The sequence below is a fragment of the Ambystoma mexicanum genome, chromosome 5p (genome assembly GCF_040938575.1).
Source record: "Ambystoma mexicanum isolate Mex_15411 chromosome 5p, UKY_AmexF1_1, whole genome shotgun sequence".
In the NCBI taxonomy this organism is placed as follows: Eukaryota; Metazoa; Chordata; class Amphibia; order Caudata; family Ambystomatidae; genus Ambystoma; species Ambystoma mexicanum.
This window is the reverse complement of record NC_090930.1, coordinates 1,182,421,691-1,182,444,075: the sequence shown is the minus strand read 5'-3', so window position 1 is coordinate 1,182,444,075 and position 22,385 is coordinate 1,182,421,691. Positions and strand designations below refer to the sequence as shown.

General features: G+C 40.3%; 1 protein-coding gene across 1 annotated transcript in view; it reads left to right on the top strand.

Moving 5' to 3' along the window:
• Nucleotides 1–22,385, top strand: part of LOC138481482 (fibrous sheath-interacting protein 2-like) — a 798,294-nt gene that overhangs the window by 624,535 nt on the left and 151,374 nt on the right. The window lies entirely within an intron of this gene.

The following is a 22,385-nucleotide window of genomic DNA, read 5'->3' as shown; positions in this document are numbered from 1 at the left end:
GAGACACTGTACCCAGCTTTGCCATTGTAGGTCAGAGAAAAGAAACCTACAAGTACTCTTTACTTACCTTCCTGGCTCAGAAGGGCAGAAAAAAGGCCTCACCTTTCCCCTGAGACCCTGGACTGTTGCTCCCAGAGCCTGCAAATCCCAGAAAGTAGCCCACAGCCTCTTACCACCTCAAGATGCTTTTTTGAACTGGCTTAGCCATGTTCAAACTCACTTCAACATGCTACAAGACTGGCGGTCTTGCGTTTAACAATCCATCGTCTTTGAACTGCTTATCTGCTCTTTGAGTCATCCAGACACTGACACAATCTATTGAAGCATAATGTCCCTCCTCGAATCAAACACCAGCTAGACACTATGAAAGCCACTGAGTCACTGCATCTTGACTTCTGACTTGATACAACAAAAGCATTTTCTCGACCCGACTCGAAAGCTGACTCGACCTGCTGAAATCCGCCATCTTACCCATCTCGAACTTCTATTTGAGCCAGGGGAAGCATCATCTCGACCCAACTCATCCAACGACTTGATCTCCTGGAAGCTATTGACTTGATCCATATCTATTGACAACTCGATCAACTGAGAGCGCTGTCTTGAAATCGTCTTGATGCTGAATTGCGTTGGGGTAGCAGGACTCGACCAACAATCAGTCAATCAACAGTAGCTTTATTCAAAGTCCTGTCTAGCAGCTAAGCAAACATTCAATATATCAGTGCAATATTAAAAATATAATAGTTAATTAAAAAATCATTAGATTAATAACGGATCGAGAATTATCAATAAAAAATATTGCATACAATATAACCATGAATTCTAGTTCTATGAATGACATGCGTTTTTGGGCCAGATTCATGGAAGTGTTTTATAATAGCGCAATCCCATAGGAAAACGTTCCATGAATCAGGCTCATTGTCTTTTACCTTTTTGTGTTTCTTGATGCTTGGTTTTTATTGCCTATTTATGTTATATTGGGTAAGTCGACATGGAAATATATGATGCTGTCTTTAGGTATTATTACTATGAATTATTGTCTTAATGTTATTTTAAGTGGCATTGCTATGAATTATTGTTTGTTTTACCTTACCGGAAATGTATAATTTCTGAATGGTGGAATGATGATTAATGCATACAGTACAGGGACTTCAAAACTCGTAGGTGCACATTATTTGTCAATTTCAGCCATCATCTCCTTGGTTGTCCAAACTGGCCAGCTTTATTATTTCCTTCCTACTTAGCTATGCCCTAGGGATGTATTTAGATGCAGCATTAATAACATTTTTATTTTTAGTGAGATTTACACATCAAGCAGTGTGATTGTTTCTCAACACAGGTTTCAGATATATTAGGTGAAGTGCTGCATAACTAGGGCAGAGAAACAAAAAGTGTAGTACAGTTTCTCCCACTTCTCTGCAACTGGGACAGATATCAGTATTTAACACTATAAGATGCTTAAAATGGCCTAAAAGAAGTGAGCAAAAAACAGAACTGTATATACACTCAGTGGGCAAATGTAGTGTTAATGAGGTCAAGGTACTCCTCATGTCCAAGTTCCTTCTTGCTAGCCCAATACTTACGACGTATGACCTAGTGATCATATGACGCTTCGACATAGATATTATATGCTCCCTTCAGCATGGATTTTGTTGTTCGATTAATGTCACCTGGGTTTTGGCAAAGCTGCAGTAATCTTAGTGAAGTCAGCACGTTTCTTATGCACCAGAGGAGAAATGGGTCACCTTCCTGTAACAGTAAAACGAGAAACACCTCCTTGTACTTCGCTTGAACAGGGAACATCCACAGACATATTCAACAGAGAAATGATTCAATTTCTATTTCATCCGTTTTATTTCTAATGTTTGTTTCAAGATGAAATTGGGAATTAGATTGACTTTTGGGTATATTCAAGACTTTTCAGGAATTGATTTTCTTTAATTGTTGGGTTTACCATCTTATGAAAACCCCATACTTCCGCACCATATGATGCATCTGCCCTTGCCTGCAATTTATAAATCTCCAAAGATGGAAGTAAAGCACCATTACAATGTGTATGTGCAAATGCTGCAATCACATTACTTATTGTTTCGAGAGACAAGTCAGATTTTTCAAGTTGATCTACCCACTTGCAATTATTTTTTTAACCTTAAACCCAAACAATCACTCTTTGTGACTAATGTTGTCCGTCCAAATGTAATACCAGCCTGCTGGGTTGCCTTTGTGGGAGGTGGAAACTCATCACTTTAGTCTTTGATATATTTATTTTGAGGCCATTGGATTTACAACAGTCGCTGAAAACCACAAGTTGCTTCTTTAAAACCACAGGGGTAGTAGAAATCAATATGGCATCGTCCGCAAACAGTACAAGTGGGATTTTTTCAGGGCCTTACCATTGGGTATCAGTCTGGAGTTGTAGCATCTTATCTACCAGACTGTTGATAAAGATACAGAAAAGGATGTAAGCCAGTACACAATCCTGCCTGACACCCTTCTGTGTTTTTATAGAGGAGGTTAATACCCCAGTTAGGACCCAACATACAACAGATCTGTTGTCAATATACAAGCGTTAACATCTTGTATGGTTTTATCAATCAAAGCATCCCGCAATGTACTATTTGAAACTCCAGCAAATTCAGTCTTCAAATCAATGAAGACTACATATAGACATAAGCTCTTAAGTACATCATATTTCTGTTGAAGTATAAAGAGCCAGATGGCCTGATCAGTTGTACTGAGGCCTTTTCGGAAGCTCACCTGGAGGTGATTAATTACTCAGTTTTCCTCAACCCAAGTTAGTAATCCCTTGAGGACCACTCTTTCATACACTTTCCCTACTGTATCCAAAAAAAAGATTGGACAATAATTGGCTGGGTCGTTGGGCCATCCCTTTTTGTATAACAGATTAATCTCCCCTTGGGTTCCGGAATTTTGCACAGCTAACTCAGCTAGGATGGCATTAAAGAGGCATTAAAAAATAGGTGTCGAAATATCTGGTTCTGCCTTAAATAAGTATACCAGCACTTTGTCCGGACACGAGTTGGCCGGTGTGGAATTAATGTGATGGTATTAACGTATACTGACACTATTCAGCACGAGTCAACTACAAGTTTAAATCACTGTTATTACAGGCATTTGGAAGTCGATATTGTGGGAACAGCCCTGGGAGGGAGGGAGGGAGAGGAAGGCCGGAGATGGAGAAACTGCTCAACCTTTGCCAGGAGTAGGCTAGGGCGAATAGGGAGAGAGGAGACAGTGAGGGCGGGCCATGAAGGAAAGGGACACTGGTATACAGGCTGGCAGTAGCACAGTTATTTAGTAACAAATATGGCGATCAAATGAATAAGGTGGGAGTATGTTGGATGTGGAGATGATGTGGGCGGGAATCTAGTAATTCATGGTATTTTGTGGTATTGGGCTATGGTGGTATTCTTAGGTTGCCAGTCAATTCGTCGAAAAAAATTGGTCGACCAGACAAATGGTCGAAGCAAATTGGTCGAAAACCATTTCGTCGAAATTTTTTTTTTTCTATTTTAACCCTTTTTTTTTTTTTTTTTGGGGGGGTCCCCCCCCAACCCCCTTTTTTTCTCTAAAAACCCCTTTTTTAACTAAACAAAAACCCAAAAAATACATATATAAATTAAAAAAAAATTTCGACGAAATGGTTTTCGACCAAATTGCGTCGACCAAATTTCAGTCGACCAGTTTTTTTTCGACGAGTTGACTGGACACCGTATTCTTATAGTGGTGAGACTAATAACAGAATACTGCCTAATAATTATTTCACCAGGGTCACTAACAGTAAACAAATACTGGACTTAATGCACTCTGAATAAATGGCTCATACTCTTCTGTGATGTTTTAACTACAACATCACTATTATGCCCTTTTGGCTGTGTTTTAATATACAGATACATATGTAAAGAATGCAAATAAAATACTAAACATGAATTCAGGCTCTCCTTTTTTACTGTGACTAACTTTGCTTTGAAATTTCTTATGACACATTCTTTTTATTTATTTTTTTTTTTATTTAATTTTGTCATAGCTGATTACATCAACTTTTCAAAATTCTTAAAAAAATATGATTATCGTGACAACATGATTACATAATAGCGAAAAGGAATTAACAATACATAAGATTATTACATTTTCTAAAACGTTCGAACCAGTGATAAAATTTATCAAAGCAAACAGATAAAATGCTTAAAGTAACCATGATAAAAACAAGTACAATTACCACTATAAAAATCTGCGATTTCCGCATTTCGACACTGGATTTTGGATGAGACTATACTTTATACATCTAACAATATCTCATCATGTAAAACATTTTCTAAAAAATGCACGATAGCTTTCATGATTGAGAATCTAGTGCTATTGAATAAAATACTCCAAATTTCATTCTCATCCTTCTCCATGTACAGGTTCAAAAGATCTTTAAAATGTTTTTCTCGAGTAACATGCAAATGTGGGCAAGATACAATGAGATGTGGCAACGTTTCTTTCACATATCGGTTTTTGCAAAAACGGCAAAATTTGAGCTCCACATGAATAGTTTTACGCCTAACCATAATCTCTCTCGTCAGCCATAAATTTAGCCTCATTCTCAAAAATTTATTACGAATGTTAGCTGAAGGGCATTTTAGCAAGTATCCGGCCGTTTGTCCTAGACGTTTAGGGCAAAAGTGATTAGGGGCAAAATCTTTGTACTTTGCACATAGCTCGTAATTTACAATCCAATCCCAGCGAAAAAGTTTTTTCTTTGCACCACTTGGGTTTTCTATGAGGAATTGTAAGGAGATGTCAGCTTTAGCTAATGTGTCTATTACCGTGTTCCGCCATTTCATTGGAAAGGGAGCAGACGATCCTGATAGTTGGCGAGCTACTGTGCTCAGAATGTTAACATCAGTAATTCCAAGCAAACATTTTCGAAAAAAGGCACACATTTTCCATTTCACTCTACTATGTAGTGAGTTCAAGCCCAATTCAAATCTTAGCAGGGGCAAAGGTACGCAGTTTGGAAGTCGCAGCACCTTTTTCCAGAAGGAGGCTTCAAGGTTATTCCATGAGTTGTCATTGGAATATAATTTTGACTCCACACCATATAGTAAAACGGGCGTCACCTTTTGTTCGTAAAACATCAGAATGTGTTTTAATGTAAATTTTCCGTACTTAAATACAAGGATTTTCGCTTGTGAAATGAGAGTCAGCAGTTTTGTATCTAGCATGTATATAGCGGCGGCTTGGGTGCCAGTATTTTGTATGCTAACTCCCAAGTACTTGAAATTCGAAACAGTTTCCATGGTTTGGCGCTGCAAAAACCACGGTCCATTATAAGTTCTACGTTTACCCTGAGGCTTGCATACCATGATCTGAGATTTGGACAGGTTTACTGTAAGATGGTTTAAGACTACATAGTGTGAGAGGGCGGTCAACAAATTCTGCAAGCCCTTTGGGGTCTGTGAAAGTAAGACCAAATCATCTGCATAGAGCAGCCACGAGATGCGTTGGCCACCCAATTCTGGGGCATCATTAATGATATCTCGGAAGCATAGGCCCATGTCTAATATAAACAGATTAAACAGAATAGATGCTAATATACATCCCTGCTTGAGTCCAACAGACGTCCGAAAGGATGTCGATAGTAAACCTTCCTGTGTGAGGCGAACTCGCATAGAAGTATCCGTATGTAATTGAATGATTAATGCCAAAATGGAGCTAGGGCAACCAAATTTTTTTAGTTTGTCGAAAAGTAGTGTTCGATCTATTGAATCAAATGCGGCCCGGAAATCTATGAATGCAAAATATAAAGTCTGTTTCTTAGTTAAATATTGTGCTTTCAACATATTGATGGTAATGATGTTGGGAATTGTTCCCAGGCCACTGACAAAGCCAGATTGAAAAGGATCACGTCTCAAATGGTTTTTGGTCCACTCATTTAACTCTCGTAAAATGAGTCGACAAAAGATCTTTCCCGTTACATCCAATAGTGAGATGGGTCTATAGCTTGCAGGACATGCACGATCGCCTTTTTTGTAGATCGGTATGAGGATCGACTGTTTCCAAGATGTAGGGAGTTTTTGAGATTTGATGATTGTTTTAAACATGAGGAATAATATGTCAGCCCAAATCTCCGGGAATTGTTTCAGCTGCATGTTAGACAGCCCGTCCGGGCCAGGGGCCCTGGAATTACTGGTCTGTTTGATTAAGAGCTCTAAATCGTCTTTAGTGAAGTGTAGATTGAATGCCGTGTCGTGCTTTAAAAGTGAGACAGATGAGGGTGCTTGGTCACTTGTGAATTGCTTAGAGTAATAACAAACCCACGTGTTCTCCGAGACATCATTTGTTTGGATTGCCACTTGATGACCTGATGTTATTTGATTTATAGCATGCCATGAGCGGGCTAAATTTTTTGAGGCTAGGGCTACTAGCATGTTTTCCCCATCATCCTGATATAATTTGGCTTTGATGCCTCTAGCCCAGTTTCTGTAGTCTGTTTGAATTTGCGATAGAGCAACCCGACGTAGTTCTGGAGGAAGTGTATTGGCCTTTCTTTTTTCCGCTCGCATTATAGACTTTTTACGTTTGACTTCAGGGTTAGTGATGTGCAAATGCGGAATTTGTTTGTGCTTATGAGTGGTGGACCTTGGTTGAAAGAGCTGCATCAGATCATAATGTACATTTTCAGCCATGGTGTCATTTATATTGTTGCTTGTTAAATGGGCATGGTAACACGATCTGAAAGCTTTTAGGGAGTGTTCCGACCACTTTAGGCGGTTTCTTGCCGGATTTACTACATGTGTCCCTTTAAGATAGATTGGTTGGGAATTGATGGTCATTTTATTGGAGCAACAAGTTGTGTGCATGATGTTATGATCACTTGCCTGTGATTCTATAATGCAAAAGTCTGAGACCATATCCAGCATCTTCGCATTGACATAGGTAAAGTCGATGATGCTGAGGCTATTAGCTCGATGCCATGTCGGTCTTGGTGGGATGTCATGTAAAAGGGATCCATTTAACATGTGAAGATTATGTGATCTAATAAACATGGTCCACATGTCAAATCGTTTTTGTTCATTCTTGGCGAAAGGTCCCAGACAGTGTAAGTTTAGGTCACCTGCCAAGTAGATCAAGTTAACATGCCCATCCATCATGATTAAGTCGAAAGCCTGTGCTAAGGATTCAAAGAAGCTATCATCAGAGATTCTCATATAGTTCCAGTAGATGTTAATGACAGCACATGAGTAGTTAGCACCATTCAGTCTAGACATCTGTATGAACTCGTTCGGACAATACCAAGGGAATATTTTTAGACCAGAGGATTGTTTAACTGCAGTTAGCAAACCTGAGGTTGGACGACCCACCCGATGTTTTACTGCGGGAGCTAGACAAACATCATAATTATTCCAAGAGGGAGTGCTTGTTAACCAAGTTTCTTGGAGCAGAATTACGTCGTGGTACAAATCATGTAGAAGAGAATTATTTAATAAATGTCGATTTCCTCTGGAGTTCCAACTAGCGAAATGAAAATTGGATGGTGTGGGGGATGTTTGCTATTCTTGTTTAGGTTGACATTGGCAACTACAGGATTGTGCAAGTCGCTCTTGGGGTCGATTTCTTTGTTGGTTCGGGACGGGCGAAGAACGTATGATAGGTTTATCTAGTACCTCTGAGGAAGGGAGTAATATAAAACCAAGGTCAGTAATTTGGGATTTCGCGGCCCAGATAGTATTTACTACCACCCTGGAGTTAATCCATAAATTTACTAGAGATTGATTTGAAGCGTCCGGAAATTCGACAAGTTCAATGTCAACCGATCCTATATCATCGAGGTCCGGGATTTCATGAAATATCGACAGAACGGACGCCCGATTTAGATTGTACTGTCTGACAGGTGGGGGCTGACAACTGAGGGTTAATGAATGAATCGCTGGTCGTTTAAAGCGAGTAGCAATTGGTTTTTGTTTATTTGCTAATGTTAGTTCATTCGTTTTTGTCCTAGCACCATTATCTGGATTTGAGATTGGGACTGGTTGAGGAGTGTTGGAGGTCCCCAAAAGTTTAATTAGAGTTGCTTGTAAAAGGGATTCTATATTGTCAGGGTGAACTGGGTTTGTCCCGGGTCCCTCGGACCTGAGCTCTTTTGCAGATAGCGTCTTCCATGTGGGTTGAGAAGAGTTGGTTAGGGAAGACCCCGTCGTATCCAATAAAGGTGGTTTTTTTAAAATCGATACAACTGCAGGCACAGGTGTCTGTACAGCTGGAGTTTCCTGCAGCAAGGTTATATTTTTTGGGACTATTTTTAAAGCTAAGTAATCATCGACTGCCTTGTATATTTCTTGACGACGCTGTTCGTTAGGCTCTAAGTTCTGAGCCATGGGAGGCTTGTTAGTCGTTTCAGTTGTTAGGTTGGGCCTGTCATGATCATCATTGGCCACTGTACTCACATTCAACTCGGTGAGGTTATTTTGTGAAAGTTGATTTGCTACAGTGACCAATTTATTTAAAGGGCTATACGCTAAGACTGGATCAGCAAGGGCCGAATGTATTTTAGCTTTTTTGATTTGCTTTTGCAATGCATATTTTTTTGTAATGGCTTTTGAAGCCACTGCAGCAGGAGTGGTTAAGGTGGGTAGTTTACTAAGAAAAGCTTTGATTTGTGATGGTTGGCGAGATCCCATTTTCATATTTTTTGTTTTCTTAGTCTGTACTTGTGATGTCGGTTTTATTGTGCTGGTGTTCTTTGTCTTTTTAGACTCAAAGAGAGCATATGTGGGGATCGTTTTTGGTTCAGGTTCTCTTTCCATGGAGTCCACTATAGGCTCTAGTATAAACGGTAAGGGCTGATATTTTTGAACGATTGGATCGTTAAATGATAGAGTCTGTGTAGATACAGGATGGTTGACAATTGGCGATGGTTTCACATTTTTCAAGTAATCCAGTTTGTCAGAGATTATAAACTGATTTGTGAAAATCTGGTCAAATTGATTTGAATGTGTCTCAGCCTTTAAAACCAACACTTCGAAGAGCTTGGCCAAGGCTAAAATAGCATTATTCATAGATGTTAAAGCTATACCTATGTCCACGGACCGAGTGTCATTAGGACACATGTCAGAGATGGCTTTTCCAATTACCTTTCTAGGGGTGGGAGCAACGAAAGAAGGATTTGCCACTGAATCAACAGGGCTGGCGTTTGTAAAAAGAGCCGGGGATTTAGATAGGTTTTCAGACGCAATGTGAGAAAAAACAGCCAAGGAGCTGTTCTCTAAATCAATGATAGGAATGTCTTGCGGCACAGAATTCACAGATGACTTAGAAATTGATGAGTCGCCCACAGTTATTACAGAAATATTACAAACATTAGGCGGCGGCGCCTCAACACCAGTTAATACATTTGTGAGTATGGCACTGTCTGTAAGCGAGACATTTTCTTTTGCAAATTTAACAGTTGGAACGGTGACTGTAGTAGGAATACAAGGCTCGCCACTTCGAATTTCACCCATATGCACCGCAGACTTTTCTTTATCAATTAAATTTCCCCCACCAGTATTGCTAGATACGAGATGGTCATCTGAGGATTTTTTTATGGCCATAAGCTCTTTTGTCGGTTGTTGTAAGGAAAGCCCTATAGGCTTCCCAATTTGTTGTATTGGATGATCAAAATTACTTATGCCTTTACAAAAGGGGCGAATGTCCATTTTATGGAGTGGCCCTAATTCGTCTTGACTTATACCTCGGCTACTTGTACATGGAGTGGAACTGAGGCGAGTTCTTTTTGAATAGGCAAACGAAGGAGATTTGATGTAACTGGCGCCGTTGGATCTATGCGATGTAGTAACTATCGGCATGCCAGACTTTAATGAGTTTATCTGTCGTTTCATGGTTGGATTATAGTCAATATCCAGATCAGGGTATCAGGATCGGATTTTAACACTATTAGTGTTAACAGCTTTCGACGCTAGCCGCGGTGACCGCGGCGAAGCGGCAAAGCGGGACTTAGACCGGGACTTCGCCGGTGCGCGCGCGAGTTTCTTTAAATAGCTCCGCCCAACAGAAGGTGTACAAGCCAACGCCAAAGCCTACAAGAGAATCATAAGTAAATTGTATATACTTATATATTGTCCAAAAATGTCCACAATGGCTGAGTATAATTAGGTAGATCTCTATCTGTGGTCACCTTCTGGGAACTGTAGTGTCGGCTGTCAAGCAGTTCAAATCACGGCAGAAATTCCCAGCAAAACAGTAGCAGCAGAATCAGTATCCTCGAGCGGCAAAGCGGGACTTAGACCGGGACTTCGCCGGTGCGCGCGGCGCGGTGGACACATTCTATCTACCTATAAACACCAAACCAATGAGACTGAAATGCAGAAAAATACAAAGACTAAATTACCTTTTTTCGAATTGAAATTTTTTATCATAACTATAAATATGCAAGTTATACAGAGTGACACGTGCACCCACGTTGTACTTCACAACATAAGCAAAGTTTTTCCTGCAATGGATGTGAACGCTCTATCTGTGATAATGTGCAAAGCTCTTCCAAATCAACCTTGACTTTGCAAAAAATTGGCAGGATAAATATAGTTTCACTTGCAGCAAAGCTTAAGAAAATGCAAACACAGTTTTACATGCACGTTCATTTTATGTATTTATTTATTTGACATTTATAGAGCGTGCAAAAACCCAGAGGCCCTAGGCGCTATGATCTTACAAGAATAGTTACAAGGTAGTACATCAAGATGTAAAGGTGCATTTCAAACTATAGGAAAGTTACAGGCTTACAGGTACAGGTATAAGGATGCAAAGAGTGAAGGTATACAGATATACAAAATATACAAAATAGTAAAAGTGTCTTAGGGTAAACAGAACTACAAAGCAGTCTTGGCATGTGGGATAAGACAACACTTCTTTAAAGGGTTAGGTGCTAAGTTAGGAATGAGCTGTCTAGTCTAGGCCTGGTGTCTCAATGTTGAGAGTATAAGCTGAAAAGTCTAGTCTTCAGGCTTTTTCAGAATGACCAGAGGGATGGGTCATTTCTTAACTGAGTTGGCAGAGTGTTCCACAGTTTAGCTTCTACTACAGGTAATCTGGATCTACCTGCTTTCTGTCTTTCAAATCTTGGGGTAACAATAAGGTTGACGTATGAGGCTTGAGTAGTTCTATTGGAGTGAGTTTTGACAATTTCTTGCTGAGGTAAACTGGTGCCTTGTTAGCAAGGCATTTGTGGGTTAAACTGAGAATTTTAAATTTGATCCTCTCTTGGACTGGGAGCCTGTGAATGTGTCGTCTGGTGAATGAGAGGTGTTAATTCTTGGGTATGTTCAAAGCAGAACTGATGGCATTATTTTGTACAATCTGGAGTTTTTTAAATGTTTCTAGTACTTGATCCTGTAAAAAGGGAGTTGCAGTAATCTAACCATAAGGCTCAATGCTCTTGCTAACATGATACTGTTATCTGCCGAGAGGAAGGGTCTACTCAATCTAATAAGTTTAGACGTGTAGGCTGCTGACGAGACGATGGCATTAACCTGTCTGGTAAGGAAGAGAGAAGAGTCAATGTAGACCCCCAGGGTCTTTATTTCCTTAGCGACATTGATGGTGTTGCCATCAATGTTGAAGGATTTGTATTGATTAGGTATATTGTTTAATTTTGATTTGTTTTCTATTAGGATTAACTCAGTCTTGTCATTGATGAGGCATAATTCATTTTGAGCCATCCACGCCTGGATGGCAAGGTACATTTTGTTAAGATTGTTGGCATCAGTATCATAACATCTTGTGATGGGTAAGAGTATTTGCGTATCATCCGCATAGTTTGTATACGAAATACCCATTTTTTCAAGTTTGTCAAATAGTAGCTTTGTGAAGGCATTATACAGTGTTGGAGATAAACCGGAACCTTGCGGTATGCCACATGTTACTTGGACTGGGTCGGCTGCTGAAGAGGTGTAGAAGACTCTCATCATACGGTTGGAATGAAAAGATTCAACCCATTTGATAGCTTCGGGGGACAGCAGTTTAGAGGTGATGACATAACATTTTATGATTGACTAGATCAAAAGCTGCAGAGAGGTGTAATAGGAGGAGGATGCAGAGGTCTCCTCTGTCTTTGAATTGGTCTATTTGTGTTTTCAAGTCCAAAAGAGCTGTCTCTGTTCCATGACCAGGTCTAAATCCTGATTGTCTCAGTCTTAGAAGTATGTTTGTTTCCAAAAATTGTTGGATCTGCAGGTAGGCTATATGATCTAGCATATTTATTAAGAATGAGACTATAGTGATTGGTCGGAAATTTGTTGGGGCATTTGGATCCAATGTCATTTTCTATAGCAAGGGTAACACCCACGCTTGTTTTAGGTCATTTGGTACCGAGCTGGCTGCAAATGAACTATGGATAATAGTAGTGATGAGAGGTGCCAGTTCATCAGCACATTCTTTTATCAAGGTGGCAGGGCAGATGTCACCTTTGCATCTCAAAGGTTTTAGTCGAGGGCGTGGTTTGAGGGGCAAGGGCTAGTTTTTTTGTTGTTTAAGTTTTACTTTGTAGAAGGGTGATCTTGTTTGCTAGGGCCTTTTGTACACTAGTGCACCATTATAGATCTTTGATGGAGTGATCCGGAGTCAGGGCAGGTGATTCCAGTTCCCTGGGACTTGATTGGGCATTCTGAATTCTCTTATTAAAAGAGTGATTTTGGGCTTTGATGATGGCTTCCTTGTAATTGTTGGCTAGTGTCTGAAAGGAAGGTTTGTCGGTGTTGGTGATTTTAGCCAACTACATTCGGCAGACCTTTTAGTCGATCGCAAGGTTTGCAAGTCTGAGATAAATCAAGTGTTGGTGTGTACTTTGGGTTTCATTCTTTTAGATTTAAGTGCAGCAATTTTATTCATGGCTGTTAGCATAGTTTCATTATAAAGATTGACTAGCAGGGAAGGATCAATGTCTAGAGTAAGTGGAATTTGTTAAGGGTTGATAGGAAAGAGAGAATACAGTCACGGTTAATATTTTAATATCCATGGTAAGTCAACTCAACTATCCTAAAAGAACAACATGTAATGCTCAAAATGTGGAACACAGCATGCTAGTGGCCGAAGGCCCTGGCCGGTTTGAAATCAATAACACATCTTCTATACCACTGATACCCAACGAAAATGGTGGTATAGCCATACCGAGCTCTAGTACAGTTGCTACTCCACCATTAACCGCTGACGGGGCATCACAATCATCAGATCTAACAAGGTCTAATGACAGCAAATGCTTGTGACTAGTAAATAGCTCACACCTGAAAACAAAATCGCCCAATACAAATCAGATGTGTCTTTTAAACAGCCAGCGAATCGCTAGAGCATGTGTGCATTTAACCAGCACCCGATATAACAGGAGTGATCCAGCGTGTGAAGTTGCAAACACAAACACTTTTACAGTCGGTACTTCTCTACAGAGTAGGGGTGGAAACCAATTCAGAGGGACCGTAAAGACAGTGAACAATTGTTAAAATTGTGTACATCCAGAGTCCAGCAGCGTTGGTTATTTAAAATCTTCAAAAAGGCCAGGTCGGTTATATCCAGACATGATCGTCCTAATATGCTACAACCCCAAACCCCACAACCTGATGCTCCTGTGTACTTAGAAAGCGTGCAGACATGTCAATGGGCATATAAAACATTTGCAGTCGTCGAGTATAACGAGGAATTGTGATTTGTAACTTGGATCAGTTACAGTCCTTGGGACGCAGGCTTCCTCTTTTAACAGAAGCCGTAGAAACACTGGTCATTCGTATTTTAGAAACTGTTAGACCCAACAATTTCATACAGATATGCATGCATTCTGATGGTTTAACTAGGCCCTTATTTACAAGGTGATCCATGCGCGATGTCCTCTGCGTTTTACAATTTCTGGAAAATCTGAGAAGGCTCAGGGTGAGTAAGAGCTAGATTTTGTGTTTTGCACCATTAAGAATCATTGCAGTAGTTATCAGGCCCCGCTCCTAAGGTATTTACACACCTTTGAACAAACTCACTCACAGTCTTATTATAAAATATAAAATCAGATGGCTATAAAATTTTAATTACGTGCCATTAAGTCTGTGTCTGGCGTCTAGTATCATAGGTTTAATCGAACCACTGAGCAGTACAGATGCAAATATACGTGACAAAGCATTGAAATCTCATAGATATTTGGGTATTCCGATGGATATATCTGTTCCTTTTGGACAGTTGACTCTCTTTAAGTAGTATTTTTCTAGAGCCATCAAAATAGTGTACTTAAACAGAGTTCTATGGCTATACTTCCCACTAATGGCTAAAACAGCAAAATACTGGTCGTATGGTTTACATCGTGACAAAATATTAGAAACTGGATCTTTTGTTTGTAAAAGTTCTCAAACTGTGTTTAATTCATACGGTTCTTGAGGCAAAAAGACCTTGTGGTTTACATGTAACATAGTCAAGCCAATGCATTTCGGTGTACAACACCATCATCAGGGCTAAATGGTTCATGCATTTCAATTCAGTACTTTCAATTAAAATATGCATGTAAGACACCAATAGAAATATTGCAATAAAATTCCAGATTACATACGATACATGTTTCCATACATGATCCGTGTTCCAAAAGTCACAAAGAAAAAAGAAAAAATAAGAAAGGAAGAGTGATCAATCTCTACATGGTTTGTGTCCAATCAAATTCACAAAGGAGCTTTTAATATTCTGCCAAACATATTGCAGATTATTGAATGACCGTGTGTTGCCTGATAGCCGATGTAGCACACTCTGCTTATCTGCCTGTATCTCCTACGTATCACCAGATCGCGATCTGGTGATACGTAGGAGATACAGGCAGATAAGCAAAAAGCTGCAGCTGTTGCTTGTGGATACAGTGAAGCTTATAGTAGTGAGACTTCACTACATGCTTTTCAAGACTGCACGAAACTTTGTACAGTGTGTGCTACATTGGCTATCTGGTGACACAAGGTTATTGAATAATCTGCAATATGTTTAGCAGTATGTTAAAAGCTCCTTTGTGAATAATTTGATTGGACTTTTGGAGCATTTGGGATTGAGTCCACAATTTGTATTACCCCCACGATATCACGCTGGAGCATTGTTGAAGCCATCTTACACAGGAAGTTGCATGTTGGTGAAGCGATATCAATGCCCCACTTCTGTCCTGAAGAAGGTCGGGTGAACACCGGGCACTACTAGAAGCCCACGACTGACCGAAACACGTGTAGACATTGTTGGACAAGTTTCTATGCTGTTTAACATTTTTGACACACCTATATCTAGAAAGGGGTGTCTAGGATCATTTGACCAGCAAATGTGTTGAGAGGGTTTTTAGACATTGGTAACCCATCTTGATTGTATAATTTAATTATGTTGTGATAGATTGTGAATGGGTATGTATGGTGGAATGAATTATGTGATGTGAAAAATGTTTAGTGAATATATTTTTGTAAATAAAAAATATTTTGTTGATAATATTGGCATCGCAGTACCTTGTCAACCTTGCAGCTAAGGTGAAATCTGTGTTTTTTCCTGTAATTCTGCCTGGTGGACCTCTAGCTTAACAGGCACACTTAATTTTGACTAATGACATAGAAGCCAGGCAGAAAGACATTACAAACCAATCAAACTGCATTTATACTATACATCTAACAGGTGAGAGTTGTTGGGCGTTTGAGGGTGATTCGTGTGTGAGTGATTTTGTTAGCATGTTTGTAACAACCAAATTCACATGCTGCACATTTTTAGCTCATAATGCCAAAGGGTACGAGGGCTGCTTTATACTCAAACAATTGACGAAGGAACACATTTGAGTGAAACTTATCACACAAGGTTCTAAACTCATGTCAATCCTTGTGGCAACTTTGAGACTATGTTTTATCGACTCCTTGAACTTCCTACCCATGAATATCAGTAAACTCCCAAAAGCTTTTTCTTTTCCCAGTTCTAAGTGCTTCCTTCCACATCTTTTCAACACCACAGGTTAATCGAAACTATGAAGGCCTAGTACCAGCCTGTGATCAATGTGGTGTTCAGTACATGATGCCTAGTGAAAAAGACCAATTCATGATGTGGTATAAGGCAAATAAGCACAGCGTATTTGACTTTTGACAGGAATTAAGCGCTTACTGTAAAGAATATGTCAACATTTTAAGACAGGTATGCAATTTGTTCAGGGACAGGATCATTTAAAAGACCCAACATGTAACACCTATACAGGATGGCTTACATGTGTCATATGTCAATCCTTTTAAAAGTTTTACGCTGGCTAGTTGTTGTATGCAAATCTACAGGCAATTGTATCTACAGCCTGAAACGGTCGCGCTGCTGCCCCAGGATTCATACCACGGGCGCCAAAAACATTATTCCACAGCGACTATTCAATGGCTCCTATGTTTACCAGAGACTGAAAACAATGCCGTACAACATGCCCTAACAGCTAGTAGTGTGAAATGTTACAGTAAATACTGGCTGGATGGATATACTCTGGTTCAGTGTGTGGAAACAGCCCATGAATTCAGCAGTTGTTTTATCACGTGTTTCCTAAATATTACCCCACTAGGGGTTTCAATACTCTGACAGGTACTACTTAGGAGCAGTTGTATCAACGTACCCTTTTGAAACAGGCGTTTCTATCCAGTCAGGGAGTTTGCATTGTCAGTATTTGGGAACATGAGTGGCGAGCAATGGTACAAAGCAACCCAAAAGTGGGTATTTTTCTTAAAGAGAAGACACTGCCTGACCCCATACAACTGTGAGATGCAATGTACACAAGTCGTACACATGTTTTAAAATTACACCATCACATCCCAGAGAGTGAGCAAATACACTATTTAGATTTCACTAGTTTATACCCGGCTGTAAACAATGTCATGCTATGTTATGTTAATGGGCATTTGTATAGCGCCTTTCGTCATTGGGATGGTCTCAACACGCTGTAGGTTGAACGCCCCCAGGGACCGGAGTCAAGGTCAGTGTAGATAGTCAGAGCAGTAAATAGTTTGTTTGTTTGTTTAATTTATTTGTAGAGCGCTCAGGACCCGTGGGTAGAAGGGCGCTTTAAGGATACACTTACTGTCATGAAATACGCATTAACATTTACAAGGTACATCAATTTACAAAGAAAGATTTTCATAATACGAAAATGTACATATAATACAGGTGTGTTTGCGGCTGTTAGACATTGGAGATGAGGGTGAAAGCTACTCTTTGTTCAGTAGTGCCTGTGTCCATGCCTGTGTGCATTTATGTATGCAGCTAGGCCGAATTGTTGTTGGGTAGCTGCCTTCTAGCAGAGGTTGTTCTGGTATGTGAGATTATGTGTGCAGCTAGGCAGAATTTATTGTGGCGGGTAGCTGCATTCTGAAGGTTGTTGAGGTGTGCAAGGTGGTATATAATTAGGTGTGCAGCAAGACTGAATTGATTGTGGTGGGTAATGCATTCTAGAGTTGTAGGTGCTGAGCAGAGAGTTTGTGTAGTGGGAGATATGTGCGAGTATTGGTGAGGATGGAAGAGGCCTCCCTCTCCCTGATTGCCTTTATGTGCCAACCAAATTATCTATGCTCCCCATAATAGACATCTGGTGCGTCAGTGTCCGGTCCTGACATCTCATCTGCAGGAGCTGCTGAGCCCCACAGATGCTCCAAAGTGTTTAGTTAACTACTGATCAGAAACAACAGAGGCCTCTGCAACTCTGAGGGAAAGGGGAAGTAGATGAAATAAAACAACGCAGGCTTCACTCTTCAACTTAGCTGAGAACGTGCAGAGGATGAGAAAATTAAATACTGTTATTTCTTTTATCATGACACTGACCCACCTTAATTCCCCACATGACTTCTTATACCTTTTTAGCCTCCTTGAACAACTGGGATGTGAGATGAAATATCCAATTAGAGTGAAACACCTTGATGTTTCTGTTTCTTTAGATTGAAGATATATTTTTCTTTTTCTTTTTTGAAATCCTTTTACACCTGTGAAGACTCTTGGAGCAAGTTCATTTCATGTGATCTGGCTATATGGTTACCTTCTCCTTAATTTGTCAGCTGAATCTGAATGTTCTTATAGTCTTTTATTTTGTTCCTTTAAAGTGAATCATGATGACCCTAGTCTCTTTTACTAAGGTTGTTCCAAATGTTTTGCTTGCAGTATACACACTGTCCTCCTGTGTTTTGAGTGTGCACACTGTGATCACCTTGTTTCAAAAGGTAAGGTTAATCACGCGCATGCTCGGTAGTAAATTGTCTGAAGGACACACTAATCTCCCCCAGGCAAGCCCCACTGCATCATTGACGAGAGCAGTAAAAATAGAGACACCAGTCTCAAAACGCATGTGCAAGGTGGTATAGTGTCTCCTTTAAACGCTTGCCGTGCGTCACTGAAATTATTTTCAAAATGTTTGGGTGAAAATGAATTTGCTCTCTGCCAGCAGTCTTGCTAATGCAGTTCTATATTTCAAACACTGACACTTCTTATCACAAAGCAAGCATGCAACAAGAAATACTTAGTTCAAGCCGTTCCTCAAAACGAGTGTAATGATTTCTCTTCAATCTCTTTTAAAACAGTCTCAAACAACAATGTGAAGAGAAATGCTTCCGTCTTATGATATTCAAACATTGTCAGGTTTCCTTAATTACTGTCATCAGGTTTTCTTTAATTAATGTTAGGTTCCCTTTGTCATCAGGTTTCCTTTAATTACTGTTAGGTTCCCTTTAATTATTTCCCTTTATTTCTGTGTGGGTTTGGCCTTGACCTTTCTATACAGATTCCTGGCTCTGGCCCAAGGCAAGATGGAGTTTTACAATAGAAGCCTTGATTGACTAGAGAGAACTGCAGGATAACAATGACCGTTCTAAGCTGTCACTCTCTGCCTTTCATCGTCGTAACCCCAGCTGAGAGGACGTGTCTGTAGCTGCTCCTGCTGAAGTCTTGGGCCTAGTGGATTTGAACTTTCAAATCCTGGCAGTCGAGCGGCTACTTATGTGGGCTTGTTCAGGAGAAGAATTCAGGTTCGCAGGAGAGTTTCTGGAAGTTCTTTTGGAGAAGAAACAATTCTTAAGCTAAGTGACTTTATTTGGATATGTAAATCTTTGCTCAGATTCATTAGAAACTTTAGGAGATTGTAAATGAAAATTCAAAAGAAGAACTGATGTTACTCTGTTTATAGTTCAACATTTAATCTTTAAACGCGCGCGAGCAATGTTACACTATTACGTGTGATCGTAGCGCGAGTGCGCGAGCGCGAAAAAAGACTGCTACGTGAAAACTACAGCGTGTGACATCATTGCGCGTGTACGCGTGCGCGAGAAAAGACTGCTACGTGATTTCTATAGCGCGGGTGTTCCAGCTCTAGTGTTCATAGCACGTGTGTTCATTGCGCGCGTAGTCATAGCGCGAGTACGCGTGCGCGAGAAAAGACTGCTACGTGATTTCTATAGCGTGTGTGTTCCAGCGCGAGTGTTCAAAGCGCGTGTGTTCATTGCGTGTGTAGTCATAGTGCGAGAACGTGTGCGCGAGAAAAGACTGCTACGTGATTTCTATAGCACGTGTGTTCCAGCGCGAGTGTTCAAAGCGTGTGTGTTTAAAGCGCATGTACGCGAGAGTAAGAAAAGACTGCTACGTGACTTTTTCAGCGCGTGTTTTCTTAGCGCGTGTGTTCCCCAGCGCGTGTTTTTTTTCTCTAGCGCGTGTTTTCCTCAACGCGTGTTTTGCGCGGGTACATTTTTGCGCGTGTGCGCAAAAAGGTTTCAACGAACTTTGGAAAAGTTTGCAAGTTCTTCAAGAGACTATGAACTTTATTTATTAAGAAGAAAGAACAGGATTCATCTAAGTCTTCTTAACTGGAACATTTAACAGTTTATAAGGCAAGAATCAAGGTTCTTAAGAGTTCAATAATCTAAGGAGTTGCTGTTATTTTTAAGACTTTCAAAGCAACAAGAAAGGTAGAAAGATTTTATCAGCTACTACTCCAATCTTCTCTAAGATCTTAAAAGAGAAGAACCAGGTATGATTCTTTACATTTTAGTTAAGGATATAAAGTTTTCATAATTTAAAGGTAGTAAAGTAATTTGAGGATTCTGTATGTTCTTATGTATTCACTGCAGGTTCCGTATCAGCTAGTCAGAACGTCGCCAGCCTGGTGTTTCTTATGTTATCCACTTCCCCCTTTCCCTTTGGGGTGTAGTTAACGGTGCCGAGAATTATCGGGTTCTGAGGATTACACTTCAGGGGGATTGTCGGGGGTTCAGCAGCTTCCGCGGACACAGGATAACTCTCAGCCTGACAAACATTAATCCTAACTAAATACCTAAACTCAGTTTAAATAAGCAAAAATGATTTTCAAAGCTTCTCTTCACAGTAACTGCCCTTTCAGAAGGTAGTCCAATTAATTAACTAGAGTGCTGCGCTCCCACCAGTAAAACAGCTTGTCTTGTCCCACGACGTGCTCCTAGGGGAACTGGAACATCCCAAAAAACCTGACCAAAATATCTGTCAACTTCTAACAGGCCTTACATTTTAGAGCATACTGTAACAGGACCTCCCTGATTGAGGAAGGACAATGAAAGGCAGTTTAGAATTCTCTTTCAGTTTCCTAGTACCCACAACCTCCAATCAGCTTCGAGTTTTTTTCTTTTCCAATCAATTGCCAGCTTCTTCAGCACCATGTTGGCTTGGGAAACTCTCCTTCTAAAACAATAGTTAAGGCCAAGCCAACTACGGTTTAAATATAGATTCAGAAAGAAAATAAAGAACCCTAAGAGTGTCAGAATATTGAATGGAATTAAAAGTCACAGCGCCCTGACATAACTCAGAATGGGAAATCTGGCAATGGGAAACCTGACAGTCAGGAACCTCTAGGTCTAGTATGAACCGCACTCTTTCTGCAATCCATTCACATAGGCAAAATGCAGTTTTTGGCAAACTTTCATAGTTAGGTGAACTGCAATATCAGGCTACCTTACTCACTTGGGTTAAATGCAGTTTCGGCTGACTAGCATAGTCGTGCAGGATGTGAGATTTGGTTACCCTAATCTATCAGGTGAAAGTTCGTTCTAGGCTCACTAGCATGGTCAGGCAAGATGCGAAATGAGGTCAACCTTCTCAATCATGTGTTATACAGTTCTAAGCCAACTGAAACGCTCAAGTAGAAGGAGGAGAACCATGGGAGGGTGTCCAGGGAGATGGTTGTGGGAATAGAGTTGTTTTTCCTGAAACCAAATCTGTGTTTTCCCTGTTTTGAGTAGGAGATGGTTATCTGTTATCCAAAGATCAATGTCTATCAGGCATGCTGCCAGGTCAGGGCAAGGGGCGGAGGTAGAATTGGGAATTCTCAGGATTAACTGTATCATCAGTGTAGTTATAGCAGGTGAGGTCGTGTGAGCAGATGAGCGCAGGCAGAGGGGTCATTTAGAAGTTGAAAAGAAGGGGAGATAGGTGCCTTGAGAGACTCCATTGAGCACTGGGTGTGCAGTGGTGAAGAAAGGGTGTCTGTGAGGAACGATACTATCCAGTTGAGAGCTGAGTCTTGGATTCCGACGGTGTGCAGTGAGTCAAAGAGTATGGTGTGGTTGATAGTACCAAAGTCTGCTGAGAGGTCAAGAAGAGCGAGTGCGGCACAGCCTTCTGAGTCTGTGGTGACTTTAAGGTCATCCAACACCAGCTTAAACACCTCCGATTTGTAGAAGGTATGCCGGACATTCTCAACGATGATCATTTACTACCACCGAGCATGATGAATATGTTCATCATCAATAATTTGATGACAGAGGTCTGAGCGCTGAACTAGAAAAAGCATTTACTCAGTAGTCACATCCATGCAATCTAAGTATTTGTTAGATCATGCAGAGCTTGTTCAACAAGGGTAGGAGCAACAGATCTGTAACATATAAACACTAGTTAATTAGTGTTAGTTAAAAACCCCATGATAAATACAACTAGCCGTGATAGCTCAACATATGTATTCATCCAAACGTGTTTCATCATTGAGGCTTTTGAAGACACCACCAGTAAACCCTACGGATATATGTGGGTTGTTTTAAAAAACAACTAATCTAGAGGATTAATGATTGCTCACCAATATATTCCCACCTTGTCTACCTGAGCTGTACCCCTAAAAAGGCACGTAAAACTTCTAAAAAACATCTGTAGGTACAGTTCAGAGGTCAGTCACTGTTACAGCTTTCAACAAGTCACCATGCTTATGGAGAAACTTTGCGCTATTCAAAATGCTTCTATACTCCACAATCCAGCAACACAAAGCTATTTCTGAAATTGCCCAGAACACTTTAAAGGGACAAATCCCCTTAACACAACGCCAAGTAAGTGTGTTAAAAAAGAAGTGCATCATCAAAAACAGGTCAATAAGTGGGTATCTATACAGGCTAAAA